Genomic DNA, 19737 nt, shown 5'->3' on the forward strand with positions numbered 1-19737 from the left:
GGGGAAGTAACTGTCCCCGCTCGGTATTCCAGGTCCTACTGGTACTGGATGGTCGCACTCCTGGTTGGTCCTTCTTGGTTGTAAAAAACACCACACCCGGAAGGTGAACACCTCCAAAGGAGAGTGTCATGTATAGTACTGGGGGTGGAGGCGCTCACAAATAGGTAATGTAATGAAACAATAATATGGTGGAGGGAGGATGTCTTTACCACTCAAGATGGAAGAACCCAAACTACAGGGTTAATGTAAAAAGATCACCTATTATTGTTTCATTACATTACCTATTTTTGGGTGCCTCCACCCCCCAGTACTATACATTACACACTCCTTTGGAGGTGTTCACCTTCCGGGTGTGGAGTTTTCTACAACCAAGAAGGACCAACCAAGAGTGCGACCATCCAGTACCAGTAAGACCTGGAATACCGAGCAGAGACGGTTAGTCCCCCGTTGGCGATATACGGTGGTTGCAGGGACTGCAACCCACCTTTGTGAGTATAAATACTCTTGTACTACAATCTATCATCTAATACCCCACAATACTGCACCATTTAGCTCCTGGTCTCGCCTTGTCATACAGGTGACCATGGTATCCCCACAGTGACCACCTTTTCAACTTTTTTTGGTTGTTCAACTTGTTTCACAACAAAAGTTGTTTGATAATTGTGCTGCATAAAAGACCGCTGTTGAGCGTTTGTATGGGGCTTTAGATAGAGACAACTTGGAGAGGGGGTAGGTCCATAAGAGTATTTTTTTCCCCTGGTTTTTGCCATCAAAACCTAGAAAAACTTCGTAAATCATGTGTTTATTTTAACCCCCCTGGCGGTATAAAAAAATCCGCCAGGATGGAGCGCCGCAGTTTAAAAAAAAAAAAAAAAATTTCCTATTGCATGTAGCGAGCCCAGGGCTCGCTACATGATAGCCGCTGCTCAGCGGCATCCCCCCGCCCTCTTCGATCGCCTTCGGCGATTTCCTGGAGGGCTTCCCCCATCGCCATGGCGTCGGGGCGGGATGACGTCACCGGCGTCGGGACGTCATTGGGAGTCCCGAACCACCCCTCAGCGCTGCCTGCCACTGATTGGCCAGGCAGCGCATGGGGTCTGGGGGGGCGTGTTGCGCGACGGATAGCGGCGATCGAGCGCGGGGCGGCGGCGATCGGTGTGCTGACGCAGCTAGCAAAGTGCTAGCTGCGTGCAGCAAAAACAATTAAACAAATCGGCCCAGCAGGGCCGGAGAAAACCTCCTGCGCGGCTTACCCCGCCAAGGAGGTTAAAACCTTTCACTCAGTTTAGGTTCACTTTAAGAGCGTCACATATACTAAGACCAGTTTTTTAGAAGGTTTTGCCAAATAGCCAAAATCAAATTTACTCTCTACAGTATTTGCAAATAATATTTGCTTTTACTCTTCAAAACAATTGTTCACGGTTTTTAATTTTTTTTTTTTTTGGTTTAGATAACTGCATTTATGAAATGCTTAGATTGCATGCAGCGTTCATGGCTTGACCAAACTCGTTCCTAATTATAGGACAACTTACACAAATCATTGTAAAATTAACAATTTTTTCCCAGAGTAAAATGCATGACCAATTACATCTTTCCTGTGGCACTGTCACTTACAGTGGGTCATAAAACTCTGATACGTCTAACTGGTTTTGTACTAGTCCATGTCCTCATGAGGGTTATTTATTTTTATAAGCACTTGATGTGCTAAGTATCCCCCTTGAGGAATTGGATTAGTCCAAAACCTGCAAGATGTGTTTTTGTTTTTTTTCCCCTTACCTTCTGTGTGACAGCGACATGTACAGTACTTAAAATGTTTTTTTGTGATAGTAGTCCTTTAAATGTGCAAACGGTATTATTCGTTAAACAGTTTTGTTTTTTTGTTTTAAATCTAGCAGGTGGAAACCTGGATTTTTCCATGATGCGTGACTTTTTATTTGGCCTCCATAGTATTCATAGGCAAATTTATTTGTGGCGTAATGATAATCTGTTCCAAGTTTTGGGTTTATCAGACAGACATTTTTATGTAGACTGTATCAGCTTCAAATGAATCTGAAATATGAGCTGATCAGATAAGAGGGAAACAAGTGCATAGCATGCTCATATATTTTATATCTTTTGTATCTTACATTCTTATGATGCAACTGTGCGTTGTGTACTGGTCTTCATTTAGGACAAAAGGGTGAAAGTTTAAATCCATTTCCTTCAAATAAAAATAAGAACACAACTTTGCTTTAAAATAGTGATTTCTATTTGTTCTTATTTTGGAAAGTTAAGACTGGCCTGCTTAATATTCTGAAGCTTTGAAAAATAAAACCCAGTTTTTATTGTCTAAACAAGATCTCTTTAGTTAGATATTTCGTAGCTACCTCAAGCTAAATCAAAATGAGGTTAAAAGTGTGACTCTATTTTTAAGTGTTCAGGAAATGAATGTAATGCAAAAACAGTATAAATCTTGCTCATATCTATTTTATAACATTTTTAAGCTCCCTTTTAGAAAACTTAAAGGGAACCTGAAGTGAGAGGTAAATAAAGGCTGCCATATTTATTTCATTTTAAAGCAGATCCGAAATTAAAAACTATAGCAAGTAACTTGTCTATACAGTGATGTGAAAAACTATTTGCCCCCTTCCTGATTCTGCTTGTTTGTCACACTTAAATGGTTCTGCTCATCAAAAACTGTTAACGATTAGTCAAAGATAACATAATTGAACACAAAATGCAGTTTTAAATGATGGTTTTTATTATCTAGTGAGAAAAAAAACCTCCAAACCTACATGGCCCTGTGTGAAAAAGAAATTGCCCCCTGAACCTAATAACTGGTTGGGCCACCGTTAGCAGCAATAACTGCAATGAAGCGTTTGCGATAACTTGCAACGAGTCTTTTACAGCGCTCTGGAGGAATTTTGGCCCACTCATCTTTGCAGAATTGTTGTAATTCAGCTTTATATGAGGGTTTTCTAGCATGAACCGCCTTTTTAAGGTCATGCCACAACATCTCAATAGGATTCAGGTCAGGACTTTGACTAGGCCACTCCAAAGTCTTCATTTTGTTTTTCTTCAGCCATTCAGAGGTGGATTTGCTGGTGTGTTTTGGGCCATTGTCCTGCTGCAGCACCCAAGATCGCTTCAGCTTGAGTTGACGAACAGATGGCCGGACATTCTCCTTCAGGATTTTTTGGTAGACAGTAGAATTCATGGTTCCATCTCTCACAGCAAGCCTTCCAGGTCCTGAAGCAGCAAAACAACCCCAGACCATCACACTACCACCACATTTTACTGTTGGTATGATGTTCTTTTGCTGAAATGCTGTGTTACTTCTACACCAGATGTAACGGGACACGCACCTTCCAAAAAGTTCAACTTTTGTCTCGTCGGTCCACAAGGTATTTTCCCAAAAGTCTTGGCAATCATTGAGATGTTTTTTAGCAAAATTGAGACGAGCCTTAATGTTCTTTTTGCTTAAAAGTGGTTTGAGCCTTAGATATCTGCCATGCAGGCCGTTTTTGCCCAGTCTCTTTCTTATGGTGAAGTCGTGAACACTGACCTTAATTGAGGCAAGTGAGGCCTGCCGTTCTTTAGATGTTGTCCTGGGGTCTTTTGTGGACTCTCGGATGAGTTTTCTCTGCGCTCTTGGGGTAATTTTGGTCAGTTGGCCACTCCTGGGAAGGTTCATCACTGTTCCATGTTTTTGCCATTTGTGGATAATGGCTCTCACTGTGGTTCGCTGGAGTCCCAAAGCTTTAGAAATGGCTTTATAACCTTTACCAGACTGATAGATCTCAATTACTTTTGTTCTCATTTGTTCCTGAATTTCTTTGGATCTTGGCATGATGTCTAGCTTATGAGGTGCTTTTGGTCTACTTCTCTCTGTGTCAGATAGCTCCTATTTAAGTGATTTCTTGATTGAAACAGGTGTGGCAGTAATCAGGCCTGGGGGTGACTACAGAAATTGAACTGTGTGATAAACCACAGTGAAGTTATTTTTTAACAAGGGGGGGGCAATCACTTTTTTCACACAGGGCCATGTAGATTTGGAGTTTTTTTTTCTCACTAAATAATAAAAACCATCATTTAAAACTGCATTTTGTGTTCAATTATGTTATCTTTAACTAATCGTTAACGGTTTTTGATGAGCAGAAACATTTAAGTGTGACAAATGTGCAAAAGAATAAGAAATCAGGAAGGGGCGAATAGTTTTTCACATCACTGTATATCTTATCTAAAGTTTTGATCATTTACTCAGTAAATCTAACTGAAAACAGCTTCAACAGTATTTTTTTTTCTTCCTGTGATCAAATGAAAGCAGCCATATTCTACTTGTCGTCATTACACAGGCAAGCTGCTCGGTATCTCCACCCCTCAGCTGGTGAAAACTCCACTCTCCTCTCCTCCTTTCTCCTCCCCTCTCCGCCTTCCTAGTCTCTGAAATCTCAGCAACTCCCAGCTGGTAACGCCTCCTCCTTCTTTGGGAAAAGCCTCCTCCTCCCCAGACTGAGCTCCCATAAGCACTTGCTACATGGGACACAGAATGCCTAGGCCCTGGAGGCGCTGTGGGCGTGGCTTGTTTAGTTTACAGGGTATCGGGGCATTAAAACAAAAAAAAAAAGCATTTGGCTTGAGGAATGTGCTATAAAATGTATGGAAGGGGCACCATTATGAAATGTGTTTCTCGGATCCACTTTAAATAATACCAGTGGGCTAACGGTCCTGCTGATCATTTTGAAATCAGTGTCTGAATTACACACCTGAAACAATCATGCTGCTAATCTTGTCAAATTGTAGTCTGAATCATCTGATCTGCATCTGTGTTTAGGTTTTATGGCTACAGTCTTTTAGAAAAAAAATATAACCTAAAAGACAGAATCACTAAGATGGATGATGGATCACTCTGCCTGCTTTTCTCCACCCCATGTTAGTACTTTGTGGAACCAGTTTTTGTTTTAAAGGATACCTGTTGTGAAAGGGATATGGAGGCTGCCATATTTTTTTTTCTTTTTTTTAACAATACCAGTTGCCTAGATGTCCTGCTGTTCTTCTGCCTCTAGTACTTTTAGCCATAGACCCTGAACAAGCATGCAGCAGATCAGGTGTTTCTTACAAAAATCCAACGATATTGACAGCATGCTTGTTTCAGGTGTGTGATTCAAGCACTACTGAGCCATAGAGACCAGCAAGGCTGCCATGCAACCTATATTGTTTGAGGCCCGGTGCACACTAAAACCCGCTAGCAGATCCGCAAAATGCTAGCAGATTTTTGAACGCTTTTTTTATTTTTCTGAGGCGTTTTGCTAGCGTTTTGCGGATTGCTGCTGCGGATTTCAGTGTAGTACATTTCATATATTGTTACAGTAAAGCTGTTACTAAACAGCTTCTGTAACAAAACCGCCTGGCAAACCGCTCTGATCTGCCATTTTTCAGAGCGGTTTGCGTTTTTCCTATACTTAACATTGAGGCAGAAACGCCCCCATGCAATCCAAAAAATGCCTCACCCCGGGAGGATTCGTTTCTGCAAAACTCCTCCCGCTCTTGTGTGCACACCCCCATTGAAATGCATTACCCTAGAAACGCTCAAAAAGCCGCTCGGTGTGCCCCAGCCCTAAAAGGAAATAAATATGTCTGCCTACATATCCCTCTCAGTTCAGGTGTCCTTTTATTAAAGTTTTGAGGGGTTTTGTTTTGGTGGATTTTTCTCTATCAGCTAGACTGCAATATTTGCCCATCCTTTACAGAATTGTTCAAACTCAACCAAAATAAATGGTGACTGTTGGTGGAATGCAATCTTTAAAATGCATCTGAAGTTTTTTTTTTTGTTAAGTTAGATCCTTACCTCAGTAGTGGGAAGCCTCTGGATGGTTCAGACCCCCCCCCCCCCCCCCCCCGATCTCCTCACGGCCTACGGTTGCAGTGACGTGTCTCTCTGGCGTTATTTAACTTGTACCAGCCAAATAAATTTGTGGTTCTTCCTGACTGGGCATGCTGGAGTAACATCCAAGAATGCCCAGTAGAATGATGGGTATGTGGGAAAAACAACACAAGCCCTTAGAGATAGAATCTCATCCCACAAATCTAATATTAGAAACAAAAATATGGAATTGTCAGTGTCTCAGCATTTCACCGAATATGGTCACAGATTATCGCAGTTAAGGGTGCAAGTGCTAGAGGGGGTCCCGATCCCGAGGAGGGGAGGCGATAGACACCTGTTATTATTATTATTATCTAAGAGAGAACATTATTGGATCAAGAAACTTGATACCTTAGAACCCAAAGGATTGAATAGAGATTATGATGTAGCTAACATTATGTTCTAATGGGCCTTAATAATTGATTTTAATGGTGATTTTTATGGTGGATACACAATGGGAATTGAAACATCTGCGGGGCTGGGACTGACATTGCAGCCCACTTAGTGGAATTATGTGCATGAGTTTGTATGCATGTACGCAGTGAAGTTTTGAAGCGGACGAAACGCCATATACAGTATTGAGCATTGATGCGTAACGGCCGCATTGGATGTACGCATTGAGGCCTTTGGGCGGACGCTGTCGCCTTTGAGGCTGATTGGTCGCTTATGCGTACTGGTCGCGTCAAAGGCGTGTTGGCTGCGATTTAATGTATTTTTCGCATTGGTCTTACGCAATAAAAAAATTTTTGGGCGGATGTTGTCGCTTTTGAAGCGGATTGGCCGCCGATGCGTACAGATGCGGCGAAGCGTGCGGTTTTGAGGCGGTTTTGAGACGGTTGTCGGCGTCATTTGCTGTTTTAGTGCGTTTTGCTGTTTTAGTGCGTTTTGATGCGTTAGTGCGTTTTGATGCGCGGTGCGGTTTGAGAAGTGTGATTGGTGGGCTGTGATGTCAGTCTTGAAGTTTATACTATAACCTTGCAGATGATTGGCTAGAGACAATCTTTATACTGAAATGGATGTGATCAGCTAGTACAAGTTTAGCTGACCCCATTGCTGAGGATTTGTTACAATGAGTGACACTGGCTCTGCACCTTTGTGTGTGGTATGCTGTGTCAGAGTAACTTTTACAAGATTCCTGTGAAGCTTTGGCTGTTTTGTCTCTGGCTTGAAAACATATTAGCCTCTATGGAGGTGTGTAGGCAGTAGTCCTATTGGCTTTGAAAAGGATATGTATTTACATATATTTGCATTTATGTTAATGAGAAGTTTTCCATCAAAGATTCCTGTGAAGCTTTGGCTGTTTCTGTCTCTGGCTTGAAAACATATTAACCTCTATGGAGATGTGTAGGCAGTATTCCTATTGGCTTGGAAAGGGATATGTATTTGCATATATTTGCATTTATGCTAATGAGAAGTCTTCCATCAGGTCCACTTTGGAACTATTTAAGCAAGGCTTTTTTGTCTGTTGATTGAGTGTGTGTCTGACGCCATCTGAAGAAAGAGCTATTCTGAAACGCTGTGCGTCATGGCTGTGTGATACACATATTTATGCCTGCTATGGAATTTTAAAAAGCTGAAATAAAAGAAGATTTTAGACGGTGCGGATCCTGAGAACTTATTTGCCCAGTAGAATGAGGCACCAGTCACGGAGTAAGGCATTCGTCCATATACTGTAGTTTACTAGGACCCACTGGCACAGCAGACCGTAAGAGGATCCAGGAAGCCTCTGCACCAACCTGAGGATCCCTAATATCAATATACGTCTATACCTTGAACAAAAAATACACTTCAGGTGCACTTTTAGTCATTCCACATATTTTCAATAAGTTTGAAGTCTTATATGTTATGAACCTTAGAGGAAAGAATAGATAGGATGTGTTATTCCTGACCAGCTTTTATTGTTGCTTCTTAGGACATGCTCTACAGCATGGTACTGAAGATGCTTCCTGGTAGTGAACATGCAAGCCAAGCTTGCATGTTCATGCATTATGGTGGCATTCCATGCATTTCTGATTAATACTGAGGGCCTGAGCCCACTATGCCTCTCTCTTGTCAGATCTGACACTGTCAGAAACTCCGGCAAGTGGTATTGCTTAACATGAAATAAATATGGCAGCCTTCATATACCTCTCACATCAGATAAGTCTGTATGATTAACTTTTGCCACCACTGGCTTTGTATCTGTTGAGCCAGTGCAAAGCTTTGTAGCCCCAATGTTGTACCACTCAAACAATATATTGTTCCACTTAGATTTCAGTTTTCGTTACATTTGATCTCTGGGTAGAAAAAAAGCACTGAAAGCTCTACCTTTCTTACTAAAATAGGTTTTGCTGCAGTTAGGCAGCACTTCATGAGTCAATGGGAGGCTATATGTAATCTTCATTGTTTTGGGTATGAACACTCTCCTGTGTTGCATTACTTTAATCAGTCTTTTTCAATTAATTCTTAAAGTGCCATTTCATAGTGTTGAATGGCGGATGGGGAAAAAACATGGTATACACACAATAATTGATATGTAGTAGATCTCTAAATAAAGCAGGGGACTCCAGTCAAAATTTGAGGTACACATTTTAGGCTGTGAGGTGTATACGTACACACACACCTCCAGCCTACACATGTTAATTGCACCAATAACTGAATCGCTATTGTTGTTTTGTCTGCCTGCTTTGACCCTGACCATCTACCAGCCCAAGGAATTACAGGAAATGCATGGTTTACTGGCGCCCTCTCATGACGTCATGAGAGGGTGCCAGTAAACAATGCTGTACGGAAGCCTCTGAGGACTTTGCCGTTATAGCGGCTGAAGACTAATATATCTCTGCCGGCATTGCGCAGACAGGAGGCTCATAGAGGCGCACCATCCACGGACATTACAGCGGCTTCTGCTTTGCCATGAGGAAACACTGGAGGATCGCACTAATGCGGGGCTAAGGAAGCAAAGGGGTCCCAGCCGGGACGAGCATTGCCATTAATCACAGCGGCTGCAGCTATGCCGCTCAAACACCTGGGGTCCCACTGTTGTTGCTGCCCTCCCACTGCGGACGTCACTAGTTTCATTTAAAGCACAAAGATTACAAGCTCCTGGATTGGTAAATTGCCACATTCGGACCATAAGACGCACCCACTTTTTCTCCCTACTTTTGGGGGAGAAAAGGTGCGTCTTATAGCCCGAAAAATACGGTAATAGCCCTTATTCAGTTCACTTTTTTCCTAAATCATCTCAAAGGAGAGACATTTTTGTCTGTTTAAAGCGGACCTGAACTTTTCAGCACTTTGCAACTGAAAAAGTAGGGGGAAAAGTACTGTCAAGAATATTTTGAGTGTTTCTTGCTTTCTGATGAATTAAAAGGCATTTTACTAATAAGCTGTAAAAATATCCAGGAGAAAAGGTGAATTTGGACGATGGCCCATATGCAATTAACTTTTTCTCCTGAATTATCTCTTAGAAGATAATTTTCATATTCTCTTTAAAATAACTTAAGCATTTTACAATTGAAAGAGTACCCAAAAGGTGGTGAAAAGGTACTATTAAAATTTTGAGTATTTTCTTGCTTACTGGTGGTATAAAAGGCATTTTATGACGACGTGTAAAAATATCACCTCTGAGAAAACTCAGGGGAAAAAGGGAATTGCATATGGGCCAATGTGTTTGTGTGTCTAATGCTGGGAATACACAGAGGTTTTTTTTTTTCAGCAGGTTTACTGACTGATTGATTTTCCAATCAATTACCATTCATTTCTATGAGAAAATTTATCAGAAAAATGGTCGAAATCAGATTGGACCTGTCAGAAATTATCTGTCGAGCCATCTATCTGCCAAAAAAAAAACTCATGGTGTATTCCCAGCATAACAGGAAAAGTGCTTTCAATGTCCATACAGAATCTTCTTATCAGCCGATCAGTTAGTTTTGGATCTTTTCCACAAATTGAACGATCTATAGAAAATTCAATTTTTGAAGCTAAAAAAAAGGCCGTAGTATTCAGAGCTTATCTTGGATTTTTTTTAATTGTTGTATTGTTTTCCATTGCACTTGTCGTCCTCCTTTTTTACAAATTTTTTTGTTCATTAGTTATGTTAATTCTATCGACAAATTCTTCCCCTCCACCTAATCTCTTACCCTCCTTTCTTCCTTTAAAATTGGAACATATTTAAAACCGCTCTAAATACAGTTTTCTGTGACCCGGAATTACTCTTTGAATTGCAGGTAGTCCCTGGTTAACTAACCTGGCTGTAGGTTCGTTCTTAACCTGAATCTTTCCATAAGTCGAAGCACTGTGCCATGTCTGTCCTCTTCTTTATGCCCCTGTGCCTCCAGTGTCCCCATCTGTCACCTCTGCTCCCCTGTGCCATCAGTGTCCCCCTCTGTGCCACCTCTGCCCCCTTTTCCCCATGTGTCACCTCTCTTGCCCTGTCTCCTCAGTGTACCACCGCTAAATGTCATTTTATCAATTAAAAAAAAAACTCAGATAAAAATGTTTCATTTCTCAAAAATTACAAGGTCTTTTTGGGAAGAAAATGTTTTATTTACCACAGAATCAAATTTCCTATTTTGGGTCATTCATATCTGCGTGTTATTCGTAAGTTGGGGACTACCTCTTTCAGCTAAACATTGCATTTGGAACATCTTGAATGTTCCTCAGCTCTCAACTTCATGTCCTTCCTGTCCTGAGTTTAATCATATCTAACAGAGAATTTATCATTCTCTGGTGATAAGACGGAGAATGGTTTACCGAAGTGGTGACATGTAGAAATGAGATTAGAAATGTCTGTTACTTGTTCTAAGAATAAGTAACAGAAAGACGGTTCTGGATGAAGCAGAAGGATAGACGACACTTGACCAGGACTTTGTACATCGATATGTAATGATAGTATAGTCTATGGGGATTTTTCTTTTAGTCCTGCCACGTGGAAAGCAATACTGTCCTGTGCTTGTGCCCAGAGATACACTTTAAAAAAAGTGCTAGAGCCCTCAATAGATCTATAACAAGTAGATGTGTATTTAACATTCTTCCTGCTTTGGTATTCATTTTCCGTTTTCCTTTGTAGGCCTTTGCTTGGCCTGACCTTCTATGTGAACCCTACATGAATGTAAACACTTTGTGGGGATGTTTTGATGCAGACCCAGCAAATCTGGAGAGTATTAGCAGCCCAGTGTTTGAGGGAAGCTGGATTCCCTAGATAATTGTCAGAAGCTGCCTTCCATCCCCAAACCTTACATTTGTTTAAAGTTTTTCTAGGGTTCACTGGAAATGTTTTACTTTATCTCTTTTTTGAGATATAATTAGTAAAATACTTAATTGGTTTGATTTGAGAAGGAAAGAAGCAAAAAAAAGAGTGAACTTGTTCATCTTTTTCAAGAGTCATGTAAGGAACTCTTTCCCAGCGCTGTAAACTTTATTTCCTCAATTTCCTTTTATAAACCAAGCCTTACCACAGATCCGGAAACACTTAAACTTCCATTACCGTTGTGGTATTCCGATGAAGTAGAGTGGAGCTTAGCCTAAAATGAGCTGTTCCATTTATTTTTGTAATGGGTGAGCTATGCTATGGAGTGTTCAGGAAGAACACAGAAAAGGGAGCAAACGGGGCTTTTCTTGCAAGATGGGTAAAGAGTTACACGTTGGGGTATTGCTATAAATGGCCACGCTCAGTTAATGGGAATCTAATGGAGAATCGTGCTTTTTTTTCTTTTCTTTTTTGTACTTTATGCAGTAAGTTTATTGAAAATATCTGTGTGATTTAATGCCTTGATGGCTTTGAATTTTTTTTCAAGGATCTTCTGGGTAAAAACAGCTACTGAAATGCTGTTATGACCTTTTAATAGGCAGCACCAACAACCCCCCCCCCCCTTTCCCTCCTTCCTCCAAATAGCTAGTGATGCTTATTAGGCCACATTCCCCCTTCAAGTAGTCAGTGACCCCCAATAGGCAGCATCCCCCTCACTGGCCACTGACCCATCCATTCTTTATCAATGTGCAGTTGCATTACCTGATGGCAAGGTTATCCCAAAGGTTAAGGGTTAAATGCCGAGGCATCCCTGGGGGGTGCTTGAGGCGCACCAAGGTGCGCCCCTGCCCAATGTGCTAGTGATGCGTCTTCTGCTATGGAGGAGAATCAGATGGGAATTGCTTTTGCTTAAGATACGGACAAACCGTGCTAGATTCTCGGCCGAGACAGTCCTTTCAGCTGAGTGTCACCTAACATGTCTAGCTAGCTTTTACTGCTGCACCTCCCACCCACTTTTTTTTGTTTTTGTTTTTTTAAGACAACTTGTTAATACGTTTACCAATTCTTTGTCAGGAAAACATATTTGCTCTATCTTACATACCTCTTATAAAAAACATGAATCTTACAGTGAATGTCAGCATTATATTTCATAAAGTATTTATAAATTATTAGCACTGTGTAATATGTATGCTGTGTGTGAATTAAGAGAGAAGAATGAACACCATACAGTCTTGTTAAGGCAGTTACCCTAATTCATTAGTTTGGAGATTAAGCCTTAGAGGATTATTTCCAGTTTGGCATATTGCTGACATAAGTAGGCTGCTGAAACACTGCTTAAGTTTAGTGCACTTTTCCCCTTGTGCCATATGCATGCCAGAGTAATCCATTAACTTGTCTAGATTACACCTTTTGATAAAGAACTTCTATCAAGTTCAGCTTTGTATGAGTGCTCAGGAATCTGTGAAACCAGTTTTCGGTACTACCTACTATGCAGCGCCACTGAATTTGTGTTATACAGTAGAATGTCCTTCTAGTGAACCTCTGGCTGTAGTAAACTCCAGTCCCTAGGTCCTGGCCATGCATCGGTATAAAGGTATGACCAATCCTGATAGTTAACTTCTGATATTGTAAACTAATTGGCCAGTACCCTTGAAGTTTACTATGAAGAGATTCTACTGCAATTCTTTGTGTACTCAGTTAGCTATCAATGAAGACTTGAGCTGTGAATGTACCATGAGATTTTTTAGCAGATGAATGATTCAATAATTTCCAACAGGCCCGATCTGCTTTTCGATTGTTTTTCTGATCGATTTCTCATAGAAGTGAATGGAAATCGATTAGAAAATCAATCGGACAGTAAATCTGCTGAAAAATCTAATCATGTATTCCCAGCATAAGTTCACATGCCTTAGAATCTTACAGGTGTTCAATAAGAGGCATTTTTTTTGTTACCGCTTGTATTGTAGAATTGACGCACACTTTTTTTTTTTTTTTTTTTTTTTTTTAAGCGAACGTTAAGTGCAGTAAAACTAAGAAAAAGCTATGGTAAATACAGAACATTGTGGGCCAATGTACTTACTGCAAATTTTCTTACTGCTATTTGTTGCTTTCAGGGTTGCTCCCGTTCCTGGTTCTGTTCTGCAACGTTGTTTTTATTCACACCACTGGGAAGTTCACCGGGCCAGACTGGATTCAGTGGCTGCAAACTTTAAAACCATTTATTAACCTAAAACATTTCCCTGGGCGGGTCGTATGATCTCTTTAGAACGAGGTATTGCTAAGTACTGCTTTTTACCCCATGAAACAGGTCTGCAACCTACATTTTAAGTCTATTACTATTACTATTGAGACAGCCAGCTTGATATACTTGCCTACAAGTGGCAGGTTGTTGTTTTTTGTTTTTGTTTGATTTTTTACAAAAAAGAATACTGAAGTTGCTATACCTACATAGACTATAATGGAGATTTCTTAGGAATGGAATTAGGGCAGAAGGAGGGCATTTATAAATGATAGCTAGAAGTGTATGACTGATGAGGTTATAATGCAGTACTGAGGATTATTATAATATCCTGGCTTTTTTTTCATGTATTTGCATATATACATATTTGTTTGTGTGAAAGTATAGTCAATATAGTTGCCTTTTCTATTTTTTTCTCATATTAATTTAGCCCTTTTCCAGTGTATGTACCTTTCTCTGGCATAACGAGGGTTTTAGTAGATTTATGTAGTATTGCTCCCACAGTTTTTTCTTTCTTGTTATGTATTCTTCAAGTATATCTGTCATAAGAAAACAATGGAGACAGCCATTATGGCCTAAAGTGGATCCGAGATGAAAAACTAACTATATCAAGTAACTTGTCTATTTATCTTATCTAAAGTTTAGATAGTTTACACAGCAAATCTAGCTGCAAACAGCTTTAATAGAATATGATTATTTAATCATGTGATAAAATGACAGCAGCCATGTTGTTTGTAAACATTACACAGAGGCAGGCTTATCTGCATCTTGAGCAAGAAAACCTAATCCCCCCCCCCCCTTCCTCCTCCCTCCTCCCCTCTGCCTCTGAAATTTCTGGCTAGTAATACCTCCCCCTCCTCCTGCCCAGACTGAGCTCCCATGAGCCCTTGCTACTGTCTGAAAGTGCCTTGGCTCTCTGAAAACCTGTGGGCGTGGTTTGTTTAGTTTATAGGGAATTAGAGTATTAAAACAAAAACAAAAAAAGTATTTGGCTTGAGGAATGCCCTATAAACAATAGGAAAGGAACCCAATTATGCAATGAGTAAAAGTTCATCTCTGATCCACTTTAAAGAGATGGTGGTTTCTCGGCTTTAACTGCGATCCTCTGACTGTAGTGGTTTCTGGGTCACTCTCTTGCAACAAGTATGCAAGTCTAGGGACGTGGAGGAAAATCGGAACACCTTTAGATTGATTTTTCCCAGGGAAATGATTTTAAAAAATATCTTAAGCGTCATGCAACTGTTTGAGGAATATTGCACAAAGGACGTGATCCATCGTTCAACAGTTTTGCCTGCAGGCTAGCGATGCACTGTTTGCTATGGAGGGAGCGTACGGGCAACAGCACGATACACAAAGTGGAGTGGCAAGGAGGAGAAAATAGCCTCAGTCTGCTTGCTTGAGATTATCCAGCAGGCTAGATCTCTCTGGTGCTTTGGGACTGCGATACAAACAGGGATGCTCACCGGATGCTCTCACTAGTGATGCTCTGATACCCCCAGTCACGGATTCGAATAAATCCGGCCACGGCAGTCCCAAAATCCGGATAAGCCGTGATTGAGATCCGGATTTGAAACTGACTTATGAATTCTACTCTGATTTTATCTGTGATTGCCTGTAAAATCCGTGAACACGGCCGTGATCACAGATTACACTTTAATGTTAATAGCAAAGCTACATATCATACATGCTACAATCACCAAATTTGCATAGATTTATAAAGGTGATCAGTGGCTACAACCTATAAAAAAATTTGTTTTCAAAAAGACCTAATAGTTTTAAAGAAAATCGATTTTTAAAATTCAAATGGAAAAAGTATTCATGATTAAAAACCACCAAACCCGCCGACTTTAGCGGTTAATAGCAAAGCCCACTTAGTTGCTAGAAATGCCAAATTTGCAGGATATGTTAAAGAGAGACTGAACCCTCTTTAAAAATCAGTGTTTACCCCTTATTGATAAGGATCTACGCCAGACCTAAAACGCCGCTATCCTGCTGCCGAACGAGGGTTTTATCGCCCTCAAATCCCCGGGGCAAAAACGGTGGAGCATTTCCTGGTAGAGCTTTCTGCAGTAGCTCTGCCTCTTCTCGCATCAAATAATAAATAAAACCCTCATTCAGCCACGGCAGCGTTTTAGGTCTGGCATAGATCCTTAACATCAATAAGAGGTAAAAACTGATTTTTTAATAAAGCTTCAGAGTCTCTTTAAGTAGAACAGTGGGAACAAGGGGACATTTTTTTTCAAAAAGACCTTCTAGTTTTTGAGAAAATCGATTTTAAAGGTTCAAAGGAAGTTTTAAAGGAACGGGCTGAATATGTGGAATAACTGCTGAATCCATGATTGAATTCCGTGATCGATTCCCGATCACGGATTCGGCTCATGATGTCGGATAGTGAAAAAGTGCTTTTGATCATGGATTGTATCCGAGCACCTCTGGCTCTCATGAGTAATCACAAGTGATTACTCGTGCTTCAAATGAGGTTTAATTAGCGCAGGTGTGCGGCGGAAATACAAAGGGTTATTTACCCATAATTCCGCCGTCCGCCCTGCATTCCAAAGAGCTTGCACGCATCCTTTGGTCGCATTGCAAGCCTCACTTCGGTGCTCTTCCTCCTTCAAGCCGGAAACCTAGCCTTACTCATGTAACACCACTGCTTCTGATCCTGTGAATGATTGTTTTAAGTTCACACGAAAGGTAACATTTGAGCAGTGTAATTTGTCATATCTTTAGATAGGCTTTAAATGCTCCTATGTTAAACAAGCTTACTATCCAATATTATGGCTTGCTTAGTATTGTTTTTTCCATTTGAGTAACCAATCAACTTCTTTCTGCTTTATAACACGAGCTAGTATTTCTTTTGTGATGGACTCTGGGAGTGTCTTTACATATAAGAATCCTATGCTCACGTGTTACCATACATTTACATATTCATACACCGCAGCGAAGATGTCAGATGCCCTGTAAATGTTTGCCCTGATACCCCACACGGGGCAGCATCTTGAGCTATAATATTGTGGGTTGGGTGCAGTGATGCCTCTACTGAGCAGCTCTTGTTATTTGTGGGATAGGGGCTTTGTTTAGACTTGGGCTTTAGCAAAGCATATCCAGACTGGAAAAGTCTAGTTACAGCCATAGCTCTTTCATCAGCTATATAAGTAGTCTGCATGTAAAGGATGTAACCTGGAAGAACACGGCATCACCTGAATATCCAAATTACAAACATTAAAAGCCGAGGGCATTTGAAAGTCACGTCATTAGTAGATCTGTAGCTCATTCCATAGCCCAGGTTTATTATTTATGGAGATCTGCTGGCGCCAGACGTTGACAAGGCTAGAAAATGAAAAAAATAAATAAATAAACAAGAGCCAGAAGCTGGTAACGTGTCCTTGTTTTTCAATGGATGAATTGCATGGCTTTGTAATACTTGTGATCAAAAGGTACAGGCATAGGGAAAGCTGGGAGGGAGGTGTGCTACACCGTCTGCTTTTTCTTGTCTGAATGCTCTGTGAATGCATTATGTGAACAGAAGGGACCAAGTGATATACAAGTTTACATTTAGTACAGAGCTTATAGAAACCGGTTCCTTATAGTTGTCTAAAGTGATGAGATAAAAGTCTGAAGTCTGTACATGTTTTATCAGTGTATTTAGTGTGCGCATGACTAATGTATTTGTATGCATTCACCCTAGTGTAACATTTTAAGAGAGTCAATGATTTTATGAAAACTGTGTTGGGTACATGGTTTTATTTAGAGTCAAATGATTTTACTTATAACATACTGTATATCAGTGACTTACAGCTTCCTTCATACTATACGTAAAAATACATTTCTTTGGTAACAAGTGTATATAGAAGCAGGAACTTTAATGTAGCATGGGTATTCACTACTCCAATAACTTAATTTGTGGATAAGAATTACTTACACTTGGATCCAGATGCATTGGTTTATGTATGCAACAAGCAGTACTGGTACTTGTTTTCCAAAACAGAAAACCGTTAACAGAAAAACTTTAAACCTGGCACCCTGCCTTTTTATCTCCATCTATGCGGTCTGAGGTTGTCTGCTGTGGCAGTGCTGTAGTAAAAATAGATCTCAGGTTTTGGTGCACTGACTGGTCCAACTGGTCCTAGGTTCAATTACTGGCCTGGACTTTGTGTGTTCTCCCCATATTTGCATGGGTTTCCTGTGGGCACTCTGGGACACTCCCACATCCCATAAAATACTGGTACGTTAATCCCTTTATAGTGATAATGTAATAAAGGTTAGTGACCTTTGTTGACTACCTACATGTTTTCATACAGACTCTGATTTGATTGACAGTGCTTTAGCTTTCAGCTTTTAGCACCCAGAGCATGATTCCAGGCCAGAAAGTGTCATTGATGATCATGTGACATCCCATGATCATTGCAATTTGCTAGTCACAGTGAACAAAAGGGAAATCTGAAATGTCGGAACATCCCTTTCATGTCAATTAAGCTACATACACAAGCTAGATTAAATGCGCCCCTGATAAAGGGTCCTTCGGACAAGAATCTTGCGTGTGACTGTCACCTAACGATGATGAATGCTGGACCTTTAGTGACATGTGACCCCCGAGTTGTCCTCCCTCCATTGTAGCAGATGCTTTGCTAGCCTCGACCTCAAACAGTGGTCTGAGTGAGCAAGTCCTGATCCTTTGCTGGGCAACAGTCCTTAGATGTGTGCCCAAATCTTTAGATGTTAAAGTGTCTGTGCTGGTTATTGGGATTTACCCAAAAATTTGCCATAGACTATGGTACGGGTATAAAGCGCACACGCATGGTTTGGGCTCACTGAGCACGCTCTGCCGGCTGTTGGTTTCTCTAGCTGTTCATGCACTTTCTGTCATATAGGAAAAAGGAATTTTACAATTGCTAGCTTATTCATTCATCTTCTAATGGCTGAGATATGCTTGTGAAAATAAGTAAAAGGCCTTGGAGAGAATGTAATATTGTGCTATTTCCACTATTTTGAACTATGGATTTACAGGTTCTAGTGGAATGCTAATGCTTTGTGAATACCGGCTAAGTAAGTCTTTACATATTTGGCCATATTAAAGGGCAATTTAACGTGCATAATTAAAATGCATGTCCAGTTTTAGAGCGTGGTGCTGATGCTGAGGGTTGAAATGTTTACATTCTAAAATGTACATTTACTAGTGAACTCTTTCTTCTTATGGCTTCTCTGTACATTGGAAGCTTTGGTCCATTCTGGATGTGCTTCCCACTGCTCTCTTGCCATACAGTCATGTGCACAAACCAACCCCTTCTCCTATGCAATATGCTCCCCAACACTCACATTATTGCAGGGCAGAAGTGCTTGAATGTGTTGTGTGCATGCATAGCCCATGATGTATTCTCTGCCACTAAGGAGGGGGCCAGGAGGGTATGCGATGAAGCCAGCAGCGAGACATATAGTGACAATATATAGATTACCTGCAAGGAAAACTGCACATCAGTCAGTAGTTCCAGATATATTGACTGCTGAAGTATTTTTGAGTCTTCTTGATCTATTGTCACCCCTTCTGTCTCAAGGAAAGTGCTGCTTCACGCGTTTTGCATTTACCTACATTTTCCCAGATTTCCGTGACCTGAATCTCTGCAGCTGCTGAGTATTCAGTACTTGTTGCAGATTATAACCTCTGTCTTGTATCTTTTCACCATATACAGTATTCATTTATTCATTTTACATAGCACAGGTGTGCTTTAATAGCCCCTGAATATGTTAAGTTGCGTCTATGCCTGTCTAGGTAGACTAGAAAAGGGACATCACAAATATTTCCGTTGAGCTTTTTTCTGTTTCCTGCTTTGTTGCTTTCCTTGAATATATTTGTCAGCCATGAAAAGCTGCAAAGAAAACAAGATATCCCCCCCCCCCCCTTCTCCGTTAACCCTACTGTGTTCAGCATGTGGCACATACACACTTCCCTATCAAGTTTTTATGCTTTATAAAACAAGTAATTGTTCCAAGACAAAATAATGCTACAGAAAGAGAAGTTGCATACCAGACCCCGTAGTGGAGCCAGTCTGTCCGGCCCAAACATGCAGGTATTTTCACAGCCTCATGTAATTATTGGAGTCTGTCTTTTTTTTTTCCTCCCTCATAACCACCTTTGCACAGTGTTTGTAAAGCACTGTGAAAAAAAGCTTTCAAGTGCTTGCAGTGGTGACATTTTTATATGTATTTTTTTATCCTCAACACTTTATCTCTTAAAGCATTTTATTTGGGCAGATAGTTGCAGAAGGTGCGTATTCATTGACTAGTGTGTGCGTTTTTTCTTCTTTTTTGTTTTAATTGCATTATGTTTTGTCTGGTTAAAAAAAAAATGTAAGATAACTTGAAATTCTGAAC

The 19737-nt window shown here is 40.6% G+C and overlaps 1 protein-coding gene across 2 annotated transcripts in view; it reads left to right on the top strand.

The window, feature by feature from the left end:
- The window catches only part of TAF3 (TATA-box binding protein associated factor 3), a 159186-nt gene that overhangs the window by 96634 nt on the left and 42815 nt on the right, over nucleotides 1-19737 (top strand). The gene's annotated exons all lie outside the window — the stretch shown is intronic.

Source organism: Hyperolius riggenbachi, chromosome 3, assembly GCF_040937935.1.
Source record: "Hyperolius riggenbachi isolate aHypRig1 chromosome 3, aHypRig1.pri, whole genome shotgun sequence".
Lineage (NCBI taxonomy): Eukaryota > Metazoa > Chordata > Amphibia > Anura > Hyperoliidae > Hyperolius > Hyperolius riggenbachi.